General features: G+C 42.8%; 1 long non-coding RNA gene across 1 annotated transcript; it reads right to left on the bottom strand.

Annotated features, from left to right (window-relative positions):
• Positions 1–15,766: 15,766 nt before the first annotated feature.
• LOC128312304 (uncharacterized) lies at positions 15,767–25,067 on the bottom strand. Its single transcript, XR_008291397.1, has 3 exons — positions 23,497–25,067; positions 18,878–18,972; positions 15,767–17,058 (listed from the first exon to the last, which is right to left on the bottom strand). It is a non-coding gene; the product is annotated as an uncharacterized LOC128312304 (long non-coding RNA).
• Between the last annotated feature and the right edge of the window lie 30 nt (positions 25,068–25,097).

The following is a 25,097-nucleotide window of genomic DNA, read 5'->3' as shown; positions in this document are numbered from 1 at the left end:
TACAGTAATACTGCTTAGAAAGTGTGTGTGCTCTGTCGACCTTGATGATCATGAATTGGTATTGATGCTCATCTACCCTGTTATCTGGTACTCTCCCAGTCCCATTTTTTCCATTGGATTTTCATTAAGTACAGACATAGAAAAAGGCAATGGCAGGATTCATCCAGGGTTGGAATTCATTAGTCAGTTGCAAAGAAAGGGCAGAGGGAAAAACGAGTTATAATGGTAGACGTGAAATTGAATACGAATAATAAGGGAACCAAACTGAAGGGAACTAATGAATAAGAAAAAAGTTGAGCAGTCAGGTCAGAAGTGCTGATGGGGTTGGAGGAACAATTGCAACAGGTTGGAGAGTAGGCTTTCTGAGCAAGCCATTCTGGAAGTAGTGCAGTGTTGAGATGATAACGAGGCCCAGGATTCGATGATAGGTGCATCTGGAGGAAGCCATCTGGGATTAGGAGTCCAGAGTTGAAGTCACTGGAATAAGGTGTATATACTGAGCCAGTGGCGGGGTGGGGGGGGGAAGGCAAAGGAAGGAGAAAGTCGGAAAAGGTTTGAAAAAAGTATGGCCTGAGATTCACAGTCACAGAAGGTTTGCAAGAGGGTGGGCAACTGATGGTCTGGAAGCAGTGTGGGGAAGTCAAGGAGAAGCTACTTACTAACTCTACTTTCTGACTCTGAGATCGCTGAGCTGTGAGAGGGTGACCTGACGGGCCTTCACAGGAAGCATGGTCCTCAGAGGACGGCCAGTTTTCCCCATTAAAGCAGAGAGGCGGGAGAGCACTGGGAAAAGAGTTTTAAGATGTGGGGACGCTATCAAGGGCAGGACGAAAATTCCAGTGGACTGGGGGACAGTTTGGGCCAGGGTATGGCTGCTGACTGGAATGACTGGCCCAAGGAAAACAGGAATGTGAGAGGGGATGGATGTAGACCAGACCCTCTCTGGGAGGGCTTGGGCACATAGTCCTCACAGAATTCCGCTGGAGCTGCAAGAAGTGCCATGTTCCCTTTCTTCACGGTCAGCTGTTGACGGCAGTTTCAGGTCATCGGCAGTGGCTGGCACAGCAGCAAATGAGCACCAGCGTTGTGGACATTATTTATTCCGTGGAAGGTGGTGGAGGGTGGGTATGTTCAGTCTGGCTTTCGACATTGGATTGATGCTCTCGTGATCTCAAGGTCAGTTGTCTCAAAGGTCTGTGTTGTGTGTCATCCATCAATAATTCTGTCTGGCCTGCCACATTTCTCTCCAGCATTCCCCCGGTCTCCATCTCCCTACCACCTAGAGCGTCTGGGCAGCCATCTTCTCTTGTCTGTCTGGTTACCGTAACTTCCTAATTCTCCTCTCCGCTTCCTCTTTACTCTTCCATCTTGCTCTCGTTCAATGTATTGTCACACTGTAGCCAAAGTGATCATCCTTAAGTGACCATCTGATCACAGGATTCCCTGCTTAGAACATTTGGGTGTCCTCACTCGCCACTCTGCCTTGATCTCTGGACAAAGTCTAAACTCACAACGTTGTTTATAAGGCCCTTCATAGTCTGAGTACTCAGGATTCTTTGCTGCAGCCAAGAAAAACCAATCCATGCTAACAAGCAGAAAAGAATTTTTTTGGAAAGATATCATGCAACTCGCAGAATTGTCAGAGAGGTTAAGGAATGAGGCTTGGAAAAACAAAAGAATCCCAGGGAGTAAGACACAGTCAAAATCACACCTCAGCAACAATCTGTCTAAATTATGGAGAGCAACCCTCCCGGTTTGCTCTGGATTAGGGAGTTCCCAGGATGAGGGATTTTTAATTATAAAACCAGGAAAGTCCCGGGCAAGCCTGGGAAAGTTGGTCACCTTACTTAGTCTGCTGCTACTGGTATCACCTGCCCTCGCCTTGATAGCTGTCATCTTGTCATTGAACTCTTGCTGCCACAGAGCTGTACTCTGTTGTTTCTGGCACTTCCTTCCTTGCCACTGGACCCTAGTTTCTACCATAGACCCCGTGTACAATTTCTAGCCATCCTGCCCTTCGTTTTTCTCCATCCAGAGTCAAAGTCCCAGATGGGAACATGAGCTGACTAGGTTGAGGTCAGTACATGTTCTGGCTTCCAGGGAGCTTAAAGACAGGGTATGTGCTGTCCGTAAGCTTCCTCCCGCCGATTTTGGGATTCTTGTAAAATGGAAAGGGTGTTCAGATGTTAGACAGCCAAAAATGACAAATGTCCATGACACTTCCCCTTCTTTTGCCCTCCTCGCTTGCACATTGTGCCCCAGGTATATTTAACGACTTTCAAGACACTGGCAGGTATCATGATCTCTCTTACCTCTAGGCCCCTTTTCTTTTCCTAAAAGGGCCTTTCCTACCATCCTCTTAGCCTAGCCACCCCTCTCTCCAGGCTGCCTTCCTTAATCCTTGGTGTATTCGTTTGCTAGGGCTGCAAGAACAAAATAGCACAACCTGGGGGGTTTAAACTACAGAAATGGATTTTCTCACAGTTCTGGAGGCTGGAAGTCCATGATCGAAGTGCCCATAGGGTTGGTTTCTGCTGCTGCTGTCCTTGTTTTGCAGATGGCTGCCCCTGGCTGCGGCTTCACAGGGATGTCCCTCTGTGCATGGGAGACCCCTGGTCTCTCTCTGTGGGTCCTAATCTCTTATTACAAGGACAGCAGTCAGATTAGACTAAGACCCACCCTAAAGGCTTCATTTTAACCCACTTACCTCTTTAGCCAGATACAGTCACATTCTAAAGCACTAGGGGTTAGGGCTTGAATATATGAATTGGAGGGGACATAGCTCCCTCCATAACACCTAGCTCATGTTAGGTCCTGTGCATGCCTGGAGTATGTTGACCTTCCACTATGAGTACACACAGCACAATTTTATAGTTATTACTTATTTGTAAAAGTTTACCCAAGTCCTGCTCACCACTGGGTTTCCACCCCAGTATGACACAACTTGATTTCTCTAATAAGTAATTTAGACACTGTGAAAACCTTTCCCCTAAGCTTCCCAGAAAAATACCATGAAATGCAGTCATTGTCTGTTACATATTTAAAAGTATCATGATTCTTTTCTACCTAAAAGTGAAAAGCAAATTAGCTTGAAAATACAGAGTGACAAATTTTTTCTCATCTTTAAAATAACAAACCAGTTATAATACTTTTTCTACTTATTGGGAGGATAATCACCACTCAATATTGTGAAAATATGATCACTGAAGTTCCAACCTTCTTTTCTTTTACTGTTTGTATGACACAGCACCAATTTATACTCCTACCTGGATGTTTCTCAGGGGCTCACTTTGTGTTGAAAAGTGCAAGAAAGACTGAATAGCCCTAATTTGCATATTCTACATCAAATATATTGTACTCTCCCCTTTTAGAGCTACTTAAAAGAGATTCATATTTCTTAATATAAAAAAAAAACAAAAAACACTGTTTTTCTAACTGGCACCAATCCGGTCTGGAGAAGTCATCATCTTGGCCTTTGGAAGGATCTTTAGATACCAAATTGTAGACAGACCCCATACTCACAGTTTAACAGAAGTATCGTACTTTGTGCTTAAAGCTGTAAGATCTCTTACTTGCAAGTTACAAATTAACTTTAGCCTGCCAATAATTTCAATCTGTCTAAAATAAATGGATGTTGGATTATAAATTACCCTAATGAAAGAGTCCCATTCTATTCACAACACAAAACCTACAGTCATTAACAAGTTGAAATTAATGTGTAACACACAAGGAGGCATGAGGTATTTCAAGTTGTGCCCACACTAATGGTAGCACTGGGGGATGTGATAGTGTGGGTATCATAAATGGCAGCATGAACAAAGCACAGTTCAAGTAAGAGACTCTAATTTATAACTAGGGAGCGCTCACTAAAGTCCAACCATTAATTTTGTACTATGTTGTTTGCCAAAGAGGGATCAGCCAAATAAATAATGACTGAACATTATCATGACTGATGACTTTCCAAGGATGAAAAAGGCAAGCTCTTGGCCTTCTAATGGTAAAGTAACCCAACTCAAAGGCACACATAAAAATAAAATTAATAACACTGGCTGCATATCACTCAAGTATGCTACTCATGCAGCTGGTATAAAGCATTTGTTTGCTTTTGTCACTTTCCCTTTTAAATCAAGCTCGCTCTCTCTCTCTCTCTCTCTCTCTCTCTCTCTCTGGTCTTGGGTCATTCTTTCTGCTTTAAGTCTAACTCTAAAATCTCATGCCTACCAACAATTCTTGATGTATACAACAAACAAGAGCCCAATAATTGAGTTCACTGATGTGGCTCCAAGGATGAGACTCAGAGAACTAGGTGTCTATTAAGAAAGAAGAGTGTCTCGGGGCACCTGGGTGGCTCAGTCGGTTGGGTGTCTGGCTCTTGATTTCAGCTCAGGTTATGATCTCAGGTTTGGTGAGACTGAGCCCCGTATTGGGCTCTGCGCTGACAGTGCAGGGACTGCTTGGGATTCTCTCTCTCTCTCTCTCTCTCTCTCAAAACGAAAAAAGAAACATTTTTAAAAAATTAAAAAAGTAAAAGAAAGCAGAGTCTCTGAGGCGTGGAGATATCCAGGCTAACTGGCTAAGTGTCGTGTAAGCAGATTTCTGTGTGTTGTCAGAAGGCAGTCTTTACTCTGGGTGTGAAGTGCTTGTTTCAGGGTAGTGGTGCCTCAGTTGTCCTTGCTGCTCCAGGATTATGGAATCCCAGCTGTCATTTTATTACTATTACCTTTTTTTATTTTTTAAATGTTTATTTATTTTTGAGAGAGAGGGACAGAGTGTGAGTGGGGGAGGAGTAGAGAGAGAGGGAGACACAGTCTCTGTGCTGTCAGCTGAAACCCGTGAACGACTAGATCGTGACCTGAGCCAAGTTAGTCACTTAACCGACTGAGCCACCCAGGTGCCCCCTCAGCTGTCATTTTAAAAGAAATCAAGTCTGCATTTTGCCTCCAACCCCTCAGGTGGTATCACCATCGTCACCATCATCATCATACTAATGTATCGTTGTAAGCTTCTGGACATGGGGGCCATGCCTTATATTTCTTGGCATCCTCCATGGATGTGTAGAATAAATTTGATTTTCATCTTAGCTTTTTCAACTATAAAAAGAAAATTGAAAGGTTTTCAAAAATATTCAAATAAAAAATTTTACTTGTAGGGGATTGAACACTCTTTTTTTTTTTAATTCTTTTTTTTTTTTTTTTTTTTTACATCCAAGCTAGTTAGCATATAGTGCAATGATGATTTCAGAAGTAGATTCCTTAATGCCCCTTACCCATAGCCCATCCCGCCTCCCACAACCCTTCAATGACCCTCTGTTTGTTCTCTATATTTAAGAGTAACTCATGTTTTGTCTCCCTTCCTGTTTTTATATTATTTTTGCTTCCCTTATGTTCATCTGTTTTGTATCTTAAAGTCCTCATATGAGTGAAGTCATATAGTATTTGTCTTTCTCTGACTAATTTCGCTTAGCATAATACCCTCCAGTTCCATCCATGTAGTTGCAAGTGACAAGATTTCATTCTTTTTGATTGCCGAGTAATACTCCATGGTATATATATCTGATATCACATCTTCTTTATCCATTCATCCATCGATGGACATTTGGGCTCTTTCCATACTTTGGCTACTGTTGATAGTGCTGCTATACACATGGGGGTTCCTGTGTCCCTTCGAAACAGCACACCTGTATCCCTTGGATAAATACCTAGTAGTGCAATTGTTGGGTAATAGGTTAGTTCTATTTTTAGTTTTTTGAGGAACCTCCATCCTGTTTTCCAGAGTGGCTGCACCAGCTTCCATTGCCACCAACAATGCAAAAGAGATCCTCTTTCTCCGCATCCTCGCCAACATCTGCTATTGCCTAAGCTGTTAATGTTAGCCATTCTGACAGGCGTGAGGTGGTATCTCATTGTGGTTTTGATTTGTATTTCCCTGATGATGAGTGATGTGGAGCATTTTTTCATGTTTTGGTTGGCCATCTGGATATCTTCTTTGGAGAAGTATCTATTCATGTCTTTTGCCCATTTCTTCACTGGATTTTTTGTTTTTCTGTGTTGAGAAGTTCTTTATAAATTTTGGATACTAGCCCTTTATCTGTTATGTCATTTGCAAATATCTTCTCCCATTCTGTCAATTGTCTTATAGATTTGCTGATTGTTTCCTTCACTGTGCAGAAGCTTTTTATTTTGATGAGGTCCCGATTGTTTATTTTTGCTTTTGTTTCCCTTGCCTCTGGAGATGTGTCGAGTAAGAAGTTGCTGTGGCCCAGGTCAAAGAGGTTTTTGCCTGCTTTCACCTTGAGGATTTTGATGGCTTCCTGTCTTACATTTAGGCCTTTCATCCATTTTGAGTTTAGTTTTGTGCATGGTGTAAGAAAGTGGTCCAGGTTCATTCTTCTGCATGTTGCTGTCCAGTTTTCCCAGCACCACTTGCTGAAGAGACTGTCTTTATTCCATTGGATATTCTTTCCTGCTTTGTCAAAGATTAGTTGGCCATACGTTTGTGGGTCCATTTCTGGGTTCTCTATTCTGTTCCATTGATGTGTCTGTTTTTATACCACACTGTCTTGATGATTACAGCTTTGTAATACAGCTTGAAGTCTGGAATTGTGATGCCTCCAGCTTTGGTTTTCTTTTTCAAGATTGCTTTGGCTATTTGGGTCTTTTCTGGTTCCATACAAATGTTAGGATTGTTTGTTCTAGCTCTGTGAAGAATGCTGGTGCTATTTTGATAGATATTGCATTGAATATGTAGATTGCTTTGGGTAGTATTAACATTTTAACAATATTTGTTCTTCATATCCAGGAGCATGGAATACTCTTCCATTTTTTTGTGCCTTCTTCAATTTCTTTCATAAGCTTTCTTTAGTTTTCAATGTAAATTTGATGATATTCTTATGGGGGCTCACTTGTATGTAACAAGTTTTTCTCTTGCTGCTTTCAAGATTCTCTCCTTGTCTTTAACTTTTAGCATTTTAATTGTATTTTGTCTTGGTGTGTGTCTCTTTGGATTCCTCTTATTTAGAACTCTTTGGGCTTTCTGAATCTAAATGTCCATTTCTTTCCTCAGGTAAGGAAGTTTTCAACCATTATTTCTTCAGTTTTCTTCCCCTTCCTCTCTATTCTCCTTCTGGAATTCCTCTAATGTATAGGAATGCAGCCTGCTTGGTGTTGTCTCATGAGTCCCTTACACTATCTTTACTCTTTGTTCATCCTTTTTTTTTTTCATTTTGCTCCTCTGATTGGGTAAGTTCCCCTGCCTTGTCTTTGAGTTCACTGATCCTTTCTTCTGCTTCACCTAGTCTACTGTTGAACCCCTCTAGGGTATTTTTTTCAGTTCAGCTACTGTATTCTTCCGTCCTGTGACTTCTGTTTGGAACTTTATTATATTTTCTATTTCTTCAATATGAAGTTCTCACTGTGTTCATTCGTTCTCCCAGGTTCAATGAGCATCTTTATGGACATTGTTTTGAACTTTTTATCAGGTATTACTTACCTCTGTTTCATTAATGCTTTTGTTCTGACATTTTATCTTTTTCTTCCTTTGGAACATATTCCTGTGTCTTCATTTTGCTTGACCTTCTGTGTTGGTTTCAATCAATTAGTTGAAACAGCCACTCTTTCCATCTTGAAAGGTAGGCTTTGTGTAGGAGCTACAAGTTATTGTTCAACCCTGCTCTGTTTGATCTTGGTTGTCTCTCAAACCTTCATGATTTTCCAAGAAACCCATTATATTCTTAACAGCCCAGTATTTGAGGGTGTGCCAAGACCAGTCAGTGTCCTCAAGGTGGGGAGGTCTCAATAGGTACCTGGATTCAGGCTGATTGGAAGCCAGACACTCAGACAGCAGCTTTTAAAGAATGCAAATATATACAGTCCTGTGGGACTGCAAGCATAAACCTGACTGGCTTTCAGAGCCAGATGATCTGGGGGGGGGGTGTCTCCTGGGTGGCAGTCACAATAATCGGGACTCTGGATGAATGGACAAGCTCCTTCTGGGAGATACCAATGAGCTATAGTGGGACAGAGGGAGAATGTAAAGATGATGTCCCCTGGCCTGTGTCCCCCAGGAGCAACGCCATAGTCTCTAGATGTGTGCCAAACAGGAAGCCTGCCCCTAACTTCAGGCCCCATGACTAGCAAGCAGTTTCTTTTTCACAGAAAGCCTGGGGGTATGTTTCAATCTGCTGTTCATTCAGCTTCCTGTGGCCAGCCTGCCAAGAACAGTGTCTCTGATTGTTATAGTCCCTTGGGACCCAGGATTGGAAAGCCTTCGTGTCACCAGATCCAGGCAATCCAGAAGTATCCCTGGGGCAGCAGCCTTAAATATTGGGGCACCAGATAACGGCCACGTATAAGAGTTTCCCTCTAAGAGTTGCTGGTGCTCTGGTTACGGCAAAGGGAGAATAGGAAGAATGTGCCCACTTTCTAGGGTCTCAAGAAAAGTTAGCCCTTAAATTTGTGTTTAACTAGAAGCCTGTGCCTCAGCTAGAAGGCTACTTTCCTTTTTTTTTTTTTTAATGTTTATTTTTGAGAGAGAGAGAGAGAGAGAGAGAGAGAGAATGGGGGAGGGGCGAGGTGGGGAGCATGAGCAGGAGAGGGGCAGAGAAAGGGAGACACAGAATCCGAAGCAGGCTCCAGACTCTGAGTTGTCAGCCCAGAGAATAATGCGAGGCTCAAACTCATGAACCATGAGATCATGACCTGCGTCAAAGTCAGATGCTTAACCCACACAGCCACCCAGGCGCCCCAGGCTACTTTCACAGGACTGAGCTCCTGGGTCTGCTGTTTCTTGCTGTTTAAAAGCTCTTTCTCCATTGGCTGAAGTCCCATGGAACGAACCTGAGAGCATAAACTTGGAGCCTGTGTGATATAGAGATGTCCCTGGCAGCAGCCATAAAAATCAGGGCACTAATCAAAGGTATAGGCTCCTTTCCGGAATGCCAGTGAACTGAAAAGAGGCCGAAGGAGAGTGCAAAGATTGTGTCCACTGGCCTCTGATCCCTGAGAGGCCCTCTGTGGGCCCCTGTAAGTGCACCAACCCAAAAGCTTGCCCTGCGGGCCAGAGCTCCTGGATGTGCAAATAGGCCTCTTTCTCAGAAAGACTGGTGTGGTTCTGTTATCTGTGCAGTGCCCTGTGAGCGGTAGTCTGCCATGAAGTGTCTCTGTAATTGTTACAGTCCCATGGGACCAATGAATGCAAGGCCCCCTTGGCCTCCAGAACCAGGCAGATCAACGGGTGTCCCCTGGGTGGCGGCTGTAAAAACGAGGTCTCCACATGTGAGTTAGGAAAGGGGAAAGAAACGAAAAGAAAAAGAAGAAGGAGGAAAAAGAAGATTAAAGGCGCCTCCCGGCTGTCTCAAAGCAGAGGGAGAATGTGCAAGGTGGTGCTCACCAGTGTCTGGCCCTGGAGAGTATCCAGCAGGCCTCTGCTCTGCAGGCCAATGCTTTACAATGAAGAAATAGGTCTCTTTCACATGGAGTCTGGGCACTTTTCAAAGGGCTGCTTTTGTGTTGGGCCTGGGGACGGGTAAGTCTGTGGGTGGGCCTTTAAGGGCTGTTCCTCAGTTCCCACAGGCCTGTGGATCTCCTGGGCAAAGGCCTCATTTGTCTTCAAGGCCAGATGCTTTGGGGATTCATCTCTAAGGTGCTGGTTTTAAAAGTCAGGGTGCCCAGTGTGGGTGAAAACCCATCACTTCTCAGGGCTCAGGGGAGTTCCCTCCCGATTGTGGGTAGCTACACAGGGGAGGGATTGACGGCACAGAAGTCTCTGAGCCTTCCTATCCACTTCGATGTGGTTTCTGTCGCGTTTGCCTGATGTGAAGGGGTCACTCCATCAGTTTTTAGGTTTTTTTCGGAGGAAATGGTTCCACACGTAGCTGTAGATCCAGTATGTCCGTGAGAGGAGGTAAATTCGGGATGTTCCTACATCGCCATCTTGAACCAGAACCTCAAATATTATTTTATATTAATGCAAATATGGATATATTGTAAAACAATGTAAATGATTATACTTTCTTAAGAAAGCACTCCAAACTCCAATGAAACGTTAAGTTTGGAGGAGGTGTCTTCTCTGACCCAAGAAAGCGTCTTCATTCTCTGCCATGGGGGTTCTTTGGTGAGAACAGTGGAGACATGTTGGCCATAGAAAGCTTACCTGCCTGAGTTAGGGATCCTGGCTTCTGCTTCCAGCACTGCTATGGAGCAGCTGTGTAACTCTGGGCAAGTCCCTTTCTTCTCTAGGACTGCATCTCGTCCCTTGTAAAAGGAGGAGCCGGCCTTGGCCTCTCCTAGCACTAACTGCTTCTGGGCTCCTATCTTATCCGACTTCTTTTCACATGTCACAAGGATGACTCTATTTCAGCTTGTTATTGCCAGCTAGTTGGACCGACGTTCACTTTGAAAGGAATTTTCACTATTGTTTAGAAGAACTTCTTAAGCATTAATCTATGTCTTTCTTCGGGTTCAAAAGTAAAATTCCCCTTTATACAGACCTCTCACTTTCAAGAACCAGTAGAGCGCCCTAGATTTAGGGTAATAAATCTGTATTCAGTGTTACAGGTGATTACTGATTAAACAGGGGAGTGGGGCAGAGAAAGAGAAGAAGTGGAAAAATACTGTCAGAAACACTGAAAGAACTTTTACGGATGGAAACTAGTAAAAGGTGACCTGAAGTCTACTCTGCTGCCTACGTAGTCTTGCCTGTGCCTGGAGCGAAGGGGGGCCAAATGGAAGGGTTTCTTTAGAAACCAGCACACTCCTGCCCTTTCATGAGCCCCAGACACTGCACTGTTGTTACAGCCGTGGCTTTCGTGCCCCACGAAAGCCGACTTCTAAAAGGGCCATTTGTGCAGGATATGTGCAAAGTAAATTTCCATCACTTTGGCTTTCCTTTCTCTGCTTTCAGAACTTGCTTACAAAAAGCCTGATTTCCTAGTATAACATGTCAATTTTTCCTACTTGCTTGGATCAGTAATCCAATCAGTTTCATAATAACAGATGTGAATCTAGCTTTTCCACTCAGAAGTAGGATCAGTGAAGGCTGGAATATGTTTTGAAAAAAACCCGATAACCCTCATGCAATCCAAAGTAAACTCCTAGTCATTCATCATCCAGAACCACACACACACACACACACACACACACACACACACACACGGAACACTCAAGTTAACCAAACTTTTAGAATATTTTACACAGATATTTGATGACACTAAACAGTGAAACTAAGTGCATTATCTTGTCAGCATCATATATTTTTATTGATCTGCATCTGCTATATATAGTATCTACTTATAACATGTTCATTCATTCATTCATTCATTCATTCATAGGGGTTTCACAAACGGATAAGCCAGAAATAAAGCATTTCTGGCAGAAGGAAGATCATGTATAAGCTGCACTGTCTAGTAGGGCAACAATTAGCCACAGGTGACTATTTAAGATGAAATTTAAACTAAAATGAAAAAAAACCTGAAAAAAATAAAGTAATTAAAATAAAATCAAAATGAAAATTCAGGGGTGCCTGGGTGGCTCAGTCGGTTAAGCATCCGACTCTTGATTTCAGCTCAGGTCATGATCTTACAGTCCATGAGATCCAGCCCCACGTTGGGCTCTGTGCTGACAGTGCAGAGCCTGCTTGGGATTCTCTCTCTCTCTCTCTCTCTCTGGCCCTCCCCCAGTCGTGCTTGCTCTCGTGCACACAAGCTCTCTCACTCTCTCAAAATAAATAAATACACATTGAAAAAATAAAAACGAAAATGCAGTTCCTTAGTCTCACTAACCACCCTTCGAGTACTCAACAGCCAGACACGGCTGGTGACTGCTGTGTTGGAGAGGACACAGGGAGACCATTCCAGCATCACAGGAAGTTCTATTAGACAGCACTGGGAGGGTGGAGAGAATATTAAAATCACCTGATTGCACCATTTAAAAATAATTTTGAATAAACTCTATTTGCTCGTGAGCCCCAAGCATGGTCCAAAGAACATTAGTGACCTGCTAGTGTTTTCTAAACTCTTCTAACTATCTATACAGATATACAATATATAATACATACACAACACAGAACACTGAGGAACGGATTTGTTTCACTGACACGTGCTCTGCAAAACTCTCCTTAGGAAGAACTAGAGGTCCCCTCACTGACACATTGTTAGTCTTCCCATTCCTTTGGTTTGTGTTTGGGTGAGTTTGATGCTACCGGAAAGTGAGAGTGGCTTAGAAAGATGGGAGGTTTTGTCGTTCCGAGGTGGCTTGTATATAAAATTGCTGCACTGTGCCAAGAGGCCAAGAGAATCTTTCTTTTTCATGTAAATGTGGCTCTATCCCTAACGACTTTGACCCTGAGGCCCCAACAAAGAAAATCAAGGGTCACTTGGGGCGGAGATCTTAATGGTCCTGTTTTAAGGCTGCATGCTTGTTGATTTAGGCTCGTGCTTGGCCTGCTTTTCAAATCAAGGGTCTCCGCCACCCATTCTCTTGTTCTGCTTCCCACCACTCCAGAATCCTACGGCTAGACGAAGATAAAGTCCATGAGTGACATCTTCTCCGAGTGAGTTCAGAAATCATTTGGAGAGAAGCCACATTTAATTATAACAGTGATGGAATCCTTAGTTTCTGACAAGGAGCTACAATCTATTAGGACACAATTATATTCAAGCACATGAATTTCCTTAGACAATATTATTCTCATCACAACCTCTGCCACATATGGTTGTATAGGTTGTGCATTGCACAAGGGAGACCCATCTAAGGAAGTGTTATTTACATTATGGATATCATAGATTTGGTACGTATAACAATGATAAAAACAATTTTCCGGAAGATGGCAGTAAAGTATCTTTATCTCAAAATCAATACAGTATGATTATTTTCAGCAGATGGGAAATGTAAGTGTCTTGAGGAAGAAGTGCTTGTTGAAAATGCATGCAAAGGCATGACTTTGATTATCACTTGCTCTAGGTCCTGTATAAAATCAAATCTCTGTTATTAGTGAAAGTGAACCAGTGCAGTTTAACAGGTAAAGAAAAGGAAAAAGAATTATCAATGTTAGGTACTGAAGTTCCAGCTTCCAAAATGCTGACTCTTTGTTAAAATAATAATATCAAGATGGGGGCGCCTGGGTGGCTCAGTCAGTTAAGTGTCCGACTTCAGCTCAGGTCACAATCTCATGGTCCGTGAGTTCGAGCCCCGCATCGGGCTCTGGGCTGATGGCTCAGAGCCTGGAGCCTGCTTCCGATTCTGTGTCTCCCTCTCTCTCTGCCCCTCCCCCATTCATGCTCTGTCTCTCTCTCTCTGTCTCAAAAATAAATAAACGTTAAAAATATTTAAAAAAAAATACCAAGATGGGACACCTGGGTGACTCAGTCGGTTAGGCATCTGACTCTTGATTTTTGGCTCAGGTCATGATCTCATGGTTGGTGAGATCAAACCCCACATTGGGCTCTGTGCTGATAGCATGGAGCCTGCTTGAAATTTCTCTCTCTCTATCTCTCTCTCCCCGTCTCCTGTTCATGCCCTCTCTCTCAAAATAAATAAACATTAAAAAAATAGTATCAATATATTATATGAGATATATAGTATAAATAATATACACCTCCTGGGAGTATGGGTACAAATATGATTAATGTAAATAAATAGGAACTCTTCCATTTTGAGGAACATCTGTCTCCCCAAAAGTGTCCCCAACATATACAGTCTTTAGTCTTTGGTTCTGCAAAAGAAAATGAATCAAAACTATTGTGATATTAAGGAGGAAAAGGCAGCACAGGAAAAAAAGTTCCTGATTCACTTTGTGGTGTGTTTAAATCTTTTTGCTGTCATTCAGAACTTTGGTCTTTTTGGGTAACAGAGAATGATCACGAAACCCCTATTTCTTGTGGAGCAGTTTTATCGTGAACTGTGAGATCACCCAGGTACCCCTAAAAAAGAACAGGAAAGAAAATGGGGAGAATGGTGTGTTTTTTCTCTTGCTTTTGGAAATAGGCAGAAGAGAGCTTTTAGAAGCATAATTAAAGAGTATACCTATTAAGTACTTAGTAAGGAAAACTGGGGCATAGTCCTTAACCTGAAGAAGCTTACAATTTAGCAGAAGACTAAACATTAAGCATCACTTAACACAGTGGATTGTACAATAAAAAACAGAGTGAATGAATGACTAAAAGTTACTGTAATGCTCACAGTAAGCTCAGTTTGCTCAGAGAAAAGAGCAGTCATCCCTCACGGGGGGAAGCAGTCATAGCTTCAAAAGGAAGTGCACACTGGCTTTGTAAAAGAAGAAGAAATTTTGGATAATTTGGGGGGGGGTCCTTATCTGTCTTGTTCACCATTGCCTCCAATACCATAGAACTGACCTAATACAGTAACCACCAACTACCTGTGGCTATTTAATGTAAGTTAGAATGAACCAAAATTAAATAAAATATAGATTTCCTCAGCCACATTAGCCAAGTGTCCTTGTGTGACTAGTGACTACCATATTGGACAGTGAAGATATTGAACATTTCTACCGCTACAGAAAGTTCTGCTGGACAGTACTGAGTCACAATAGTGACTGGCACGTAGGATGTGCTCAGTAAGTATTTAACGAACGAGGTTAAATAAATGAAAGTTGCTGAACTTGCCTCTTAGAGCCTCCTGTTTTCTCATCGTACAGATGAAGAAAACAACAATTAAAAGATTGTGAGGATCGAGTGAGACAATGAAGCGAAATTACTCCATGCACTAGGAGAACAACACTAATGTGAATTCTCGTAATTCAAGCTTCCTGGAACTGTGGGTACAATGGGATTATGTAGATAGGAAGGACTCAAATTTCACTGGCACTTGCCCTTGCCTACCTAATACACATGGGTTCTCTCGTGAGGCCCCTCCTGATGTCTCAGAGCCCCTCGCTGGCCATTCCTGCCAGTGACCACTAGCTTGACAATATTGATAACAGAGACGCAGATCTGTCTCCAGAAGCATTCAGATTCACAATTAAAGAAAAATCTACAGGTCAAACAACAATAACAAGTTTGTGAGTTAGATTCACCCAATATCAAAGTGTTTATGATCCCCCAGAAGCCTGCTTGATTATCCAGTCTTCATGGAGTTTTGCATCTTCCACACCAACTGGGAGGCATGTTCCTTTCCCCGAGACCTCTTGTTCTCCAGCTTTGCCAGTGGGCATCAAAGGACACCTGCATGTAGCCCTCTGCCCACGGAGTCCTTACAAACACAGCCCGTCAGCTTCTGCCTGCCTGCGTCCTTTCTTGCCAAGATCCAGACAGATGGTAAAAGAAGGGTCACCAGGCTGAGTCCTTCATGCCCCCATTCCTACCTCAGGCTCCCTTTCACAAGCCTCCTTGATGTCCCTTTTTACCTACGCAAATTATTCACAGAAGTAGGTATTTATAGGCTGCAGTCTCCATCAGTTAATCGGACGCAGCCAGGCCAATTGGCTTCAGTAACAGTTCATCTCACCAGGGTCTCCCCTGTTTTGTGCAGTGAAATGTGTCTAGTCCCTAGGCCGAGGCTCCTATCCTTCCCCACAGCTTCTTGGAGGGTACAGTAGATGGCTGTTAACTCATTTCTTTGGATTCTCATCTTGGGCTTGGATTCTCGTCTTGGCTTCATTTCCAGGTGTGCTGATTTGTGTGAGTTTAATGACTTTCAGCTGCCAGGACCCGGCCCTGACTGTCCTGAAGTGGGGAGGCAGCCTAGACCCCAGTTCAAGGTCTGCATCATGTGTACAAGGTCTTGACACTTTGACCTGGCCTTTTCTGTCTATCTCTGCTTCCTTTAGACTGGAGGACTGGGGCTGTGGCAGGCACTTCTTTTTCCTTCAAGCATTCTGTGATCAAGGAGGTTTGCACCTGTCTCTATCTCAAAGTCAGTCCTTGGGATCTGAGGCTATCTTCTGGAAGTATCCTAGTTTTCCATCATTGATAGGAGTTTTTGGGTTGTTTTAGAATACAGAAAAGATGATCCAAATATTTACTTTTTTTTTGACACTTAAAAACCTCTCTTTAATTGATATTAGTCCAAAGATCAATAAAGTCATAGAAAATCTAAAAACATTACCAACTATCTTGATGTTGATATTTATACATTACACCCTAAAACTGAAGAATAAACATTCTTTACAAGTGCACGTGGCATGTTTACTAATATAGACAATATTCTTGGCATATAACAAGCCATAATAAATTTATAAGGTTTGAAGCCATATAGAAGCCATATAGAGTGTTCTCTTAACACGATGGAATTAAATTAGAAGTCCATAACAATAAGGGATCTAGAAAATCCTCAAATATTGGAAATTAATTGACATACTTCTAAGTACTCCATGGATCAAAAAAGGATTACAAGAAAATTAGAATGAATATATATTTTTCAAATATATAAAAATATACATATTTCAAGTTTGATCAGGCTCTACTTTTAGGTACCTTTTTGCCCTCGGTTTCTTTTTTCTTTTTTTGTCTTTTATTTTTTTAATTTATTTTTTAATTTACATCCAAATTAGTTAGCATATAGTGCAACAATGATTTCAGGAGTAGATTCCATAGTGCCCCTTACCCATTTAGCCCATCCCCCCTCCCACACCCCCTCCAGTAACCCTCAGTTTGTTCTCCATATTTATGAGTCTCTTATGCTTTGTCCCCCTCCCTGTTTTTATATTACTTTTGTTTCCCTTCCCTTATGTTCATCTGTTTTGTCTCTTAAAGTCTTCATATGAGTGAAGTCATATGGTATTTGTCTTTCTCTGACTAATTTCACTTAGCATAATACCCTCTAGTTCCATCCACGTAGTTGCAGATGGCAAGATCTCATTCTTTTTGATTGCCGAGTAATACGCCACGGCATATATATCTGATATCACATCTTCTTTATCCATTCATCCGTCGACGGACATTTGGGCTCTTTCCATACTATGGCTACTGTTGATAGTGCTGCTATAAACATGGGGGTTCCTGTGTCCCTTTGAAACAGCACACCTGTATCCCGTGGATAAATGCCTAGTAGTGCAATTGCTGGTCGTAAGGTAGTTCTATTTTTAGTTTTTTGAGGAACCTCCATACTGTATTCCAGAGTGGCTGCACCAGCTTGCATTCCCATCTTTTCATAATATTTTAGAGAAAGAAACTAATTTGTAGTGACAGAAAGTAGATTAGTGGTTAATTAGGGTGGGGGTGGAAGGAGGGAGTACCACAAAGGAGCACTCAGAAAATGTCAGGAATGATGAAAATACTCTGTGTCTTGTGACCATGGTTTTACAGTTGTATATATCTGCCACACTTACTGAGTTGTCCAGTTAAAATGAATGCAGTTTGTTCCTTCTCCCCTTCCTACAGCCTAGAAGAGGGTGGGGCAGCAGATGTAAGTTCCAGAGACCGTTTTGGATCTCGGGGGCACTGCTGGTTTTGGCCAGTACTTTCAGAGGTGGCTTCAGGATGATCAGGCCAATTCTTGGGGAGTGGGGTGGTGACAGGGAGAGATGGAGAAGCTCTTCCAAAATGTCAAGCAAAATTAAGGACAAAAGCAAGCTGTACTTTACAAAGCTTAAGGACAGGGGCACCTGGGTGGCTCAGTCAGTTAAACACCCAGCTATCGGGGCGCCTGAGTGGCTCAGTCGGTTGAGCGTCCGACTTCAGCTCAGGTCACGATCTCGCGGTCCGTGAGTTCGAGCCCCGCGTCGGGCTCTGGGCTGATGGCTCAGAGCCTGGAGCCTGCTTCCGATTCTGCATCTCCCTCTCTCTCTGCCCCTCCCCCGTTCATGCTCTGTCTCTCTCTGTCTCAAAAATGAATAAACGTTAAAACACCCAGCTATCGATTTCCGCTCAAGTCATGATCTCACGGTGGTGAAATCGAGCCCCTACATCAGGCTTCACACTGGGTGTGAAGCCTGTTTAAGATTCTCTCTCCTTCTCCCTCTGTCCCTCCCCCACTCGCATGTGCAAGCTCTGTCAAAAATAAAAATAAAAAAATAAGAAGCTTAAGGATAAAGCCCTAATCCAATCCTTGCCGGAGTCAAGACTGATGGAAAAGCCCACCCCAGAGCTACAGGGCCACATGGCCATCAGGGGCATGTCTCCACAGCTCAACACCCCTCTAGCCTGGAGCATTATGTGAGGCATCATGGCAAGAATTTCAGTCCATCCTCCTCACCGTCCTGCCACCTATGAGCCAGCTGACCATCATACATTTAGTACTATTCTAGATGCTGGCATGAACAATGTCAAGGCCCAAACCTAATTTTGAGTCCAGAGCTCACAAAAGCCAAGCAGAAGAATTTCATGGTATGCTACCTCATGTGTCATGAATTAGAGGGAAACACCTAAATAACCATACGTGGAGGAAGACTCTGAAAGGTAGTTATTGAACAAGATCGTTCCACTCATCTGGGTCCCTGTCCTCTCCAGAAAGCCTCCCATAGGTGTTCCTGCCAATATGTCCATGCCTCAACCCCCACCCCCACAGCCACCAACAAGAAACTCTTCTCTGCCAGTGTATGTAAGTTATACTTCATTAGAGATACAGGGAGTAACATGTATTATCAATATTAACAATATTGATAATAGTTGATAAGAATCTGTTAAATAAATAAGAACTTGTGAACAAAGCAGAACCAAATCGTGACTTGGGGAGAGTAGTCTGCTGGGTTCTGCGTAACTGTTGAGTGGCCTAGTGGACACGGCTGGTGCTCTTGGGCCACACTGCCTGGGCGGGACCTGAGCCACTCACGGCTGCGGAGCCCCGGGGGTGTGCCCTATCTGAGTTGAGATACTGAGTCAATATATACCCGATTTGCAAGACTTCATGAGAGAAAGAGGATGTGAAATCTCTCTGTGTTTTTAATATTGGTTACGTGCTGAAAGATGTATTGCATGAAAGAACACACATTTTCCAGAGTGGCTGCACCAGCTTGCATTCCCACCAAATGTTCACTTTTTATTTCTTAGACTTCTTAGATCTTGACAGCCAGTTTACTTGTCTTTAAAAAAAAAAATCAAAATTTTAAACACTTAAAAAAATTTTTTTAATGTTTATTGATTTTTGAGACAGAAAGAGACAGAGAATGAGCAGGGAAGGGCAGAGAGAGAGGGAGACACAGAATCCAAAGCAGGCTCCAGGCTTTGAGCTGTCAGCACAGAGCCTAACACGGGGCTTGAACTCACAAACCGTGGAATCATGACCTGAGGTGAAGTCAGAGGCTTAACCAACTGAGTCCCCCAGCTCCCCCTGGGATTTTTCTTCTCATAAATTTGAGATTAATTTGCTTTTCTTTTTCTAGTTTCTTAGGGTGGAAGTTTTAATCACAGATTTGAATTCTTCTCTTCTAATATTGACATTTAATGGTATATTAAGAACTGAACAGTTGTATCTCATAATTTAATTTTTACTTTTTATTTACTTTAAAATTCACATACAATTCTGAGAGTTTTGTCAAATGAATAGAGTATGCTCTGGATTCAGAACAGTTCTATCTCCCCTATCCCTCAATTCCCTCTTCATGCTCCTTTTCATTCGACCCCTCACCATCCCCCACCCCCTGGCAATCACGGATCTATTCTCTATCCCAATCGGTTTGCCATTTCCAGAATTTCAAATAAATAGAAGTACACAGCATACAGTCTTTTGAGTCTGGCTTCTGTTGTTTAGCATACTTTATTTGGATTTATCTATATTGTGGATATTAATAGGCATTCCTTTTTATTGCTGAGTTTGTTCCTTTTATTGTCCATTGTATGGATGTATCACAGATCATTTTTCTATATGCCAGTTGAAAGGTTATCTACAGTTGGGTTATTTGCAGTTATTTGCAGTTTGTGGATTTGAACAAAGCAGACACACGTTTGCCTATAGGTTTTCATGTGAACTGAGTATTCATTTCATTTGGCTAAATATCTCAGAATAGGAATTCTGGCACTTTGTGGAAACTGGCAGAAATTCTACATAAGAATTTATGTATGCTACGCATATATTTAAGTTTATAGGACACTGTCAAACTTTTTCTAAATGGGTTGTACCGTTTTGCATTCCCACTGGCAAATACATGAGAGTCTCAGTTGTTCCATATCTTCACCAGCACCTGGAATTGTCAGTTTCCTTATCTATTTTAATTTTAGCCATTCTATTAAGTATGTGTTGGTTCCTCACTACAGTTTTATGAGCACTTCCCTAATGACTAGTGATATTTGCATCTTGTCATGTGCTTATTTGCCAGCCATACATCTTCTTTCATGAAATGTCTTTTTAAATCTTTAGGCCATTTAAAAAAGCTGTGATAAAGTATACACAACATAAAACTTATCACTTTAATTATTTTTTTTTAAATTTTTTTTTCAACGTTTATTTATTTTTGGGACAGAGAGAGACAGAGCATGAACGGGGGAGGGGCAGAGAGAGAGGGAGACACAGAATCGGAAACAGCCTCCAGGCTCTGAGCCATCAGCCCAGAGCCTGACGCGGGGCTCGAACTCACGGACTGCGAGATCATGACCTGAGCTGAAGTCGGACACTTAACCGACTGCACCACCCAGGCGCCCCTCTTTAACTATTTTTTAAAAATGTTTATTTTTGAGAGAGAGAGAGAAGTGCAAATAAGGAAGGGACAGAGAGAGAGGAAGACACAGAATCTAAAGCAGCTTCAGGCTCTGAGCTGTCAGCACAGAGACGGGCTTGGGTCTCGAACCCAGGAGTTGTGAGATCATGACCTGAGCCGAGGTCAGATGCTTAACCGACTGAGCCATCCAGGAGTCCCTCACTTTAACCATTAAAAAAAATTAAAAAAAAAATTTCTTTTTAACATTTATTTATTTTTGAGACAGAGAGATACAGAGCATGAACGGGGGAGGGTCAGAGAGAGGGAGACACAGAATCTGAAACGGGCTCCAGGCTCCGAGCTGTCAGCACAGAGCCCGACGCAGGGCTCGAACTCACAGACTGAGAGATCATGACCTGAGCTAAAGTAGGACGCTTAACCGACTGAGCCACCCAGGCACCCCTCACTTTAACCATTTTTAAAGTGTACATTCAAGGACACTTGGATGGCTCGGTTGGTTGAGTGACTTTGGCTCAGGTCACAATCTCACGGTTTGTGAGTTTGAGCCTCACATCAGGCTCGCTGCTGTCAGCAGAGAGCCTGCTTTGGATCCTCTGTCCCCCTCTTTCTGCCCCTCCCCCACCTTGTGCTCTCTCAAAAATAAACATTAAAAAAAATAAAGTGCATATTCAGTAGCGTTAAGTACATTTATGTTGTACTTAACTCTCCAGAACTCTTCATTTTGCACAATTGAAACTATTCCATCAAACAACAAAAAAGTTTAAAAACTTAAAATAATACGTTGTGCTAAAATATACATAACATAAAATGTATCATACCATTTTAAAGTGTCCAGTTCTGTAACATCAACTATATTCCCATTGTTGTACAACCATCACCTCCATCCATCTCCAGAACTTTTTCATCTTCTCAAACTGAAATCATCCCCATTAAACAACAGCTCCTCACTTCCCCCCTCCAGGAAGCTCCTGGAAACCAAAATTTTATTTTGTCTCTATGAATTTGACAACTCTAGTTACCTCATATATGTGGAATCATAAAATATTTCTTCTTTGTGACTTAGTTCTGTTAGCATAAAATCTTCAAAGTTCATCCATGTTGTAGTGTGCTTCAGAATTTCCTTCCTTTTTAAGGCTGAATAATATTCCATTGCACGTATATGCTATATTTTGCTCACCTATTCATCTATTGATGGGCACTTAGATTGCTTCCACATTTTGGCTATTGTGAATAATGATGCTGTGAGCCATAGCCATACAAATATCTGTTTAATACCTACTTTCAATTCTTCTGTGTATATACCTAGAAGTAGGATTTCTGGATCATATGAAATTGTTTTTTAATTTTTGAGGAAGTGCCATACTGTTTTCTTCAGTGGTTGCACCAGTTTACATTCCCACCAGCAATGCATATGCATTCTAATTTCTCCACATCCCCACCAACACTTGTTATTTTTTTTTAAGTTTGAGAGAGAGAGAGAGAGAGAGGGAGAGAGAGGAGTGGGGAAGGGGCATAAAGGGGGGGGGGGGACAGAGGGTCTGAAGCAGGCTCTATGCTGATAGCAGAGAGCCTGATGCAGAGCTTGAACTCATGCACCATGAGATCGTGACCTGAGCTGAAGTCAGACTTAACCTACTGAGCCACCCAGGCACCTCTCTTTCTCTTTCTTTCTTTCTTTTTCTTTCTTTCTTTCTTTCTTTCTTTCTTTCCTTTCTTTCCTTTCTTTCCTTTCTTTCTTTCTTTCATAGTCATTCTGATTGGGTGTGACGTGGCATCTCATTGTGGTTTTGTGATTATTGATATCAAGCATCTTTTCATGTACTTTTTGGCCATTTGTATATCTACTTTGGAGAGATGTCTATTCATAAGTCTTTTGCCTTATGGTTTTTGAATTGGTTTGAGTTTTGTCTCTTTTTAAACTTAGAAAAAATGATTATTGAGTTGGAGAACTCTTTATATATTTTTTACGTGAGGCCTGTAACAGATGCCTAATTTGAAAATATTTCCCCCTAGTTTGTGGCTTGTCTTTTCATTCTCTTGATACTGTTTGGAAAAAGCAGAAACTCTTAATTTTGATGAAGTCTAACTTATCAACTTTTTCTTTTGCCTGTTAACACTTTTTGTGGCATATCCAAGAAATCTCTAACTCAAGGTCACAACGTTCTTTCCTATGTTTCCTTTTAGATGTTTTGTAGTTTTAGGTTTTGCATGTAGGGTTGTGATGTATTTGGAGTTAGTTGTTGTGTATATGGCGAGGGGCTATTATTATCACTACCTTATCCACTTGTTCCAGCTCCATGTGTCGAAAAGACTATCCTTTGCCATCGAATTGCCTTTGTACCTTTATTGAAAGTCAGCAGACTGTGTACATTTATGGACTCTGGGATCACAAACCAAGACTCCCTCTTGTTTAATGTCTTAGAACATTCTCCCTGGATTTTGGCAGCAGTGGTGTGTGTGTGGGTTTCCTTCTGCTTATTTAAGGCAGGAGCTTAAGTCTGGTTTCTGTTACTCCGTCTCAGCCAGAAGTAGAAGCCCTCTGTACCATAACCTTTAAAACTGTCTCTTTGATAGTCATCATGTTTTTAATATCTATTTTAACATTATTTTAAGATTATAATATTTCCGTATTTTAAAATTCTATTTCTATGCTGAAATAAATAATTTTGTCTTTGTGTCTACTGGTATTTTTTTTTTATTAAAAAGATTTTTTTTTCATGTTTATTTATTTTTGAGAGAGAGAGGCAGAGAGAGAGACAAAGAATCCAAAGCAGGCTCCAGGGTCCACGCCGTCAGCACAGAGGCTGACTCGGGGCTCAAAACCACGAACTGTGAGACTACGACCGAAACCGAGAGTCGTACCCTTAACCAACCGAGCCACCCAGGCCCCCTTCACTTGTATTTCTGTGTAACATACATCTAGACTGGAACTTGCTAAGCCAAAGTACATACCTTTTAAATTTTGGCGCCTCTAGAACTGGGAGGGGTCTGAGATTGTCGCCGTATTGCAAACTAACAAGTCAGCTTGCCGCACTTTTGTGGAAGCTGCCCGAGACACAAGACTCACGGATGAGAGCTACAAGACCTTACTACCCACAGCAAAAGCAGTAGCCAGAGTGTCAGCATGGTAGCACCAGTTCTTGGAGCCCCATTTCCAGCAGGGTTACAGGGCCGGCCAGATGACCCCAGCATCTGCAAAGGGCCGAGGGACCAGCACTTTTTCAGCACGGGGCCAACACTGTGGTAAGCAGCACACAAGCCAGTCCCCTTCCAGCCCAGAGAAGAGCAGTGACGGCGTACTCACTCCGCGGGAGCCTTGGCCTACTAGCTGCCTGCGTGCGCAGCTGCAGAAAGCACTTAGCATCAGGAGATGGAGACGTCTCACAGTCCATTCTGGCCAGTAAGGAAGTGCAGCAATGCTCAGGGCTCACGGCTGGCTGCTGTCCCGGCAGCATTTCTGTCCAGAAAGGCTGTGTCCGTATCAGCCTGCCTTCAGTTGTGTATTAAAGAGTTGTACGTCGGAAACACGTCACTGCCAACACGGATATTTTATCAATCTTTGTAATTTTAGACAATTGATCCGTAAAAGGTGAGTTATCTTTCTTGTGTTAACTTTTCATTTACCGTCTCTTGAGTTGCGCACCTGTTTCAAATGTTCATTGACGGTTTGTGAAATTACTCTTTAAAGCCTACTTCTCCCTGTGACATTCCTCCTTCCGCGCTCTGAGTGGGGAAAACGAAGGAGGAGCTCCGTTTGTCCTCCGCGTTGCACACGTTTTCCGCTTTCCAATCGTCTTGAACTGGATGGCTGGTATTCCCCTTCAGCTTGCGCTGTGTGGACGCGAACTGTCTGGCCACGTATGATGATCCATCCTCTTGGTCTGCTCGTCCCTGGGATCTGAAAAGAGCCGGGTGTCAGGAACTGTGACATTTCCTTCCTGTCATACACAGACTCTGCCTCTTGAAGGAGGAAATACAGTTCAACCCGGCCCCACTCCTGACAGTCCCCTTAGCACAGTGCAGTGGAACTAAACACGGCTTCCAGGTTCACAGATTATTAATACATTTGGAGCTTTCCTTTTCCGCTTTCCCGAGGCTCCTGGGTCTCAATTCCCATCTGTGGAGAAAGGCAGCGAGGATCTTTCTAGAAACGAATCATGAGTGTAAACTCAGCAATAACCACTCTCATTATAAACGCCTGAGCTGGTATGTATTGAAGAGGTGCTGATATTTTCAGACAAGAAATTCTAGCAGTTTCTTTGGGGTCCTTTAGCGGTCAAGCCTTGCGCCAGCACGGAAGTGTCCCCTTCTACGTACACTGATTTTGGGGTGCGCATTTGGAAACTAAAGTATGAGAAAATGAATTACTGCAGTCCGCAGGGTCAGGTCTTCGCGCTTTCCCTCCGGCGTTGCCCTCCGGCCGGTCCTCCTCCTGCAGACCTGCCCCGCCCGCGCCCCTTAGCACGGGGTCGGCGCCTGGGTGTCCGGGTGGAGGTTCCGCCTGCCACGCGCACCCAATGGGGGCCGAGGCGGCGGGCCCGCCTCCCGGCCCT

This window comes from Acinonyx jubatus, chromosome A1 (genome assembly GCF_027475565.1).
Source record: "Acinonyx jubatus isolate Ajub_Pintada_27869175 chromosome A1, VMU_Ajub_asm_v1.0, whole genome shotgun sequence".
NCBI classification, from domain to species: domain Eukaryota; kingdom Metazoa; phylum Chordata; class Mammalia; order Carnivora; family Felidae; genus Acinonyx; species Acinonyx jubatus.
Note: the sequence above shows the minus strand (reverse complement) of the source record. Positions and strands in the feature narration are given on the sequence as shown.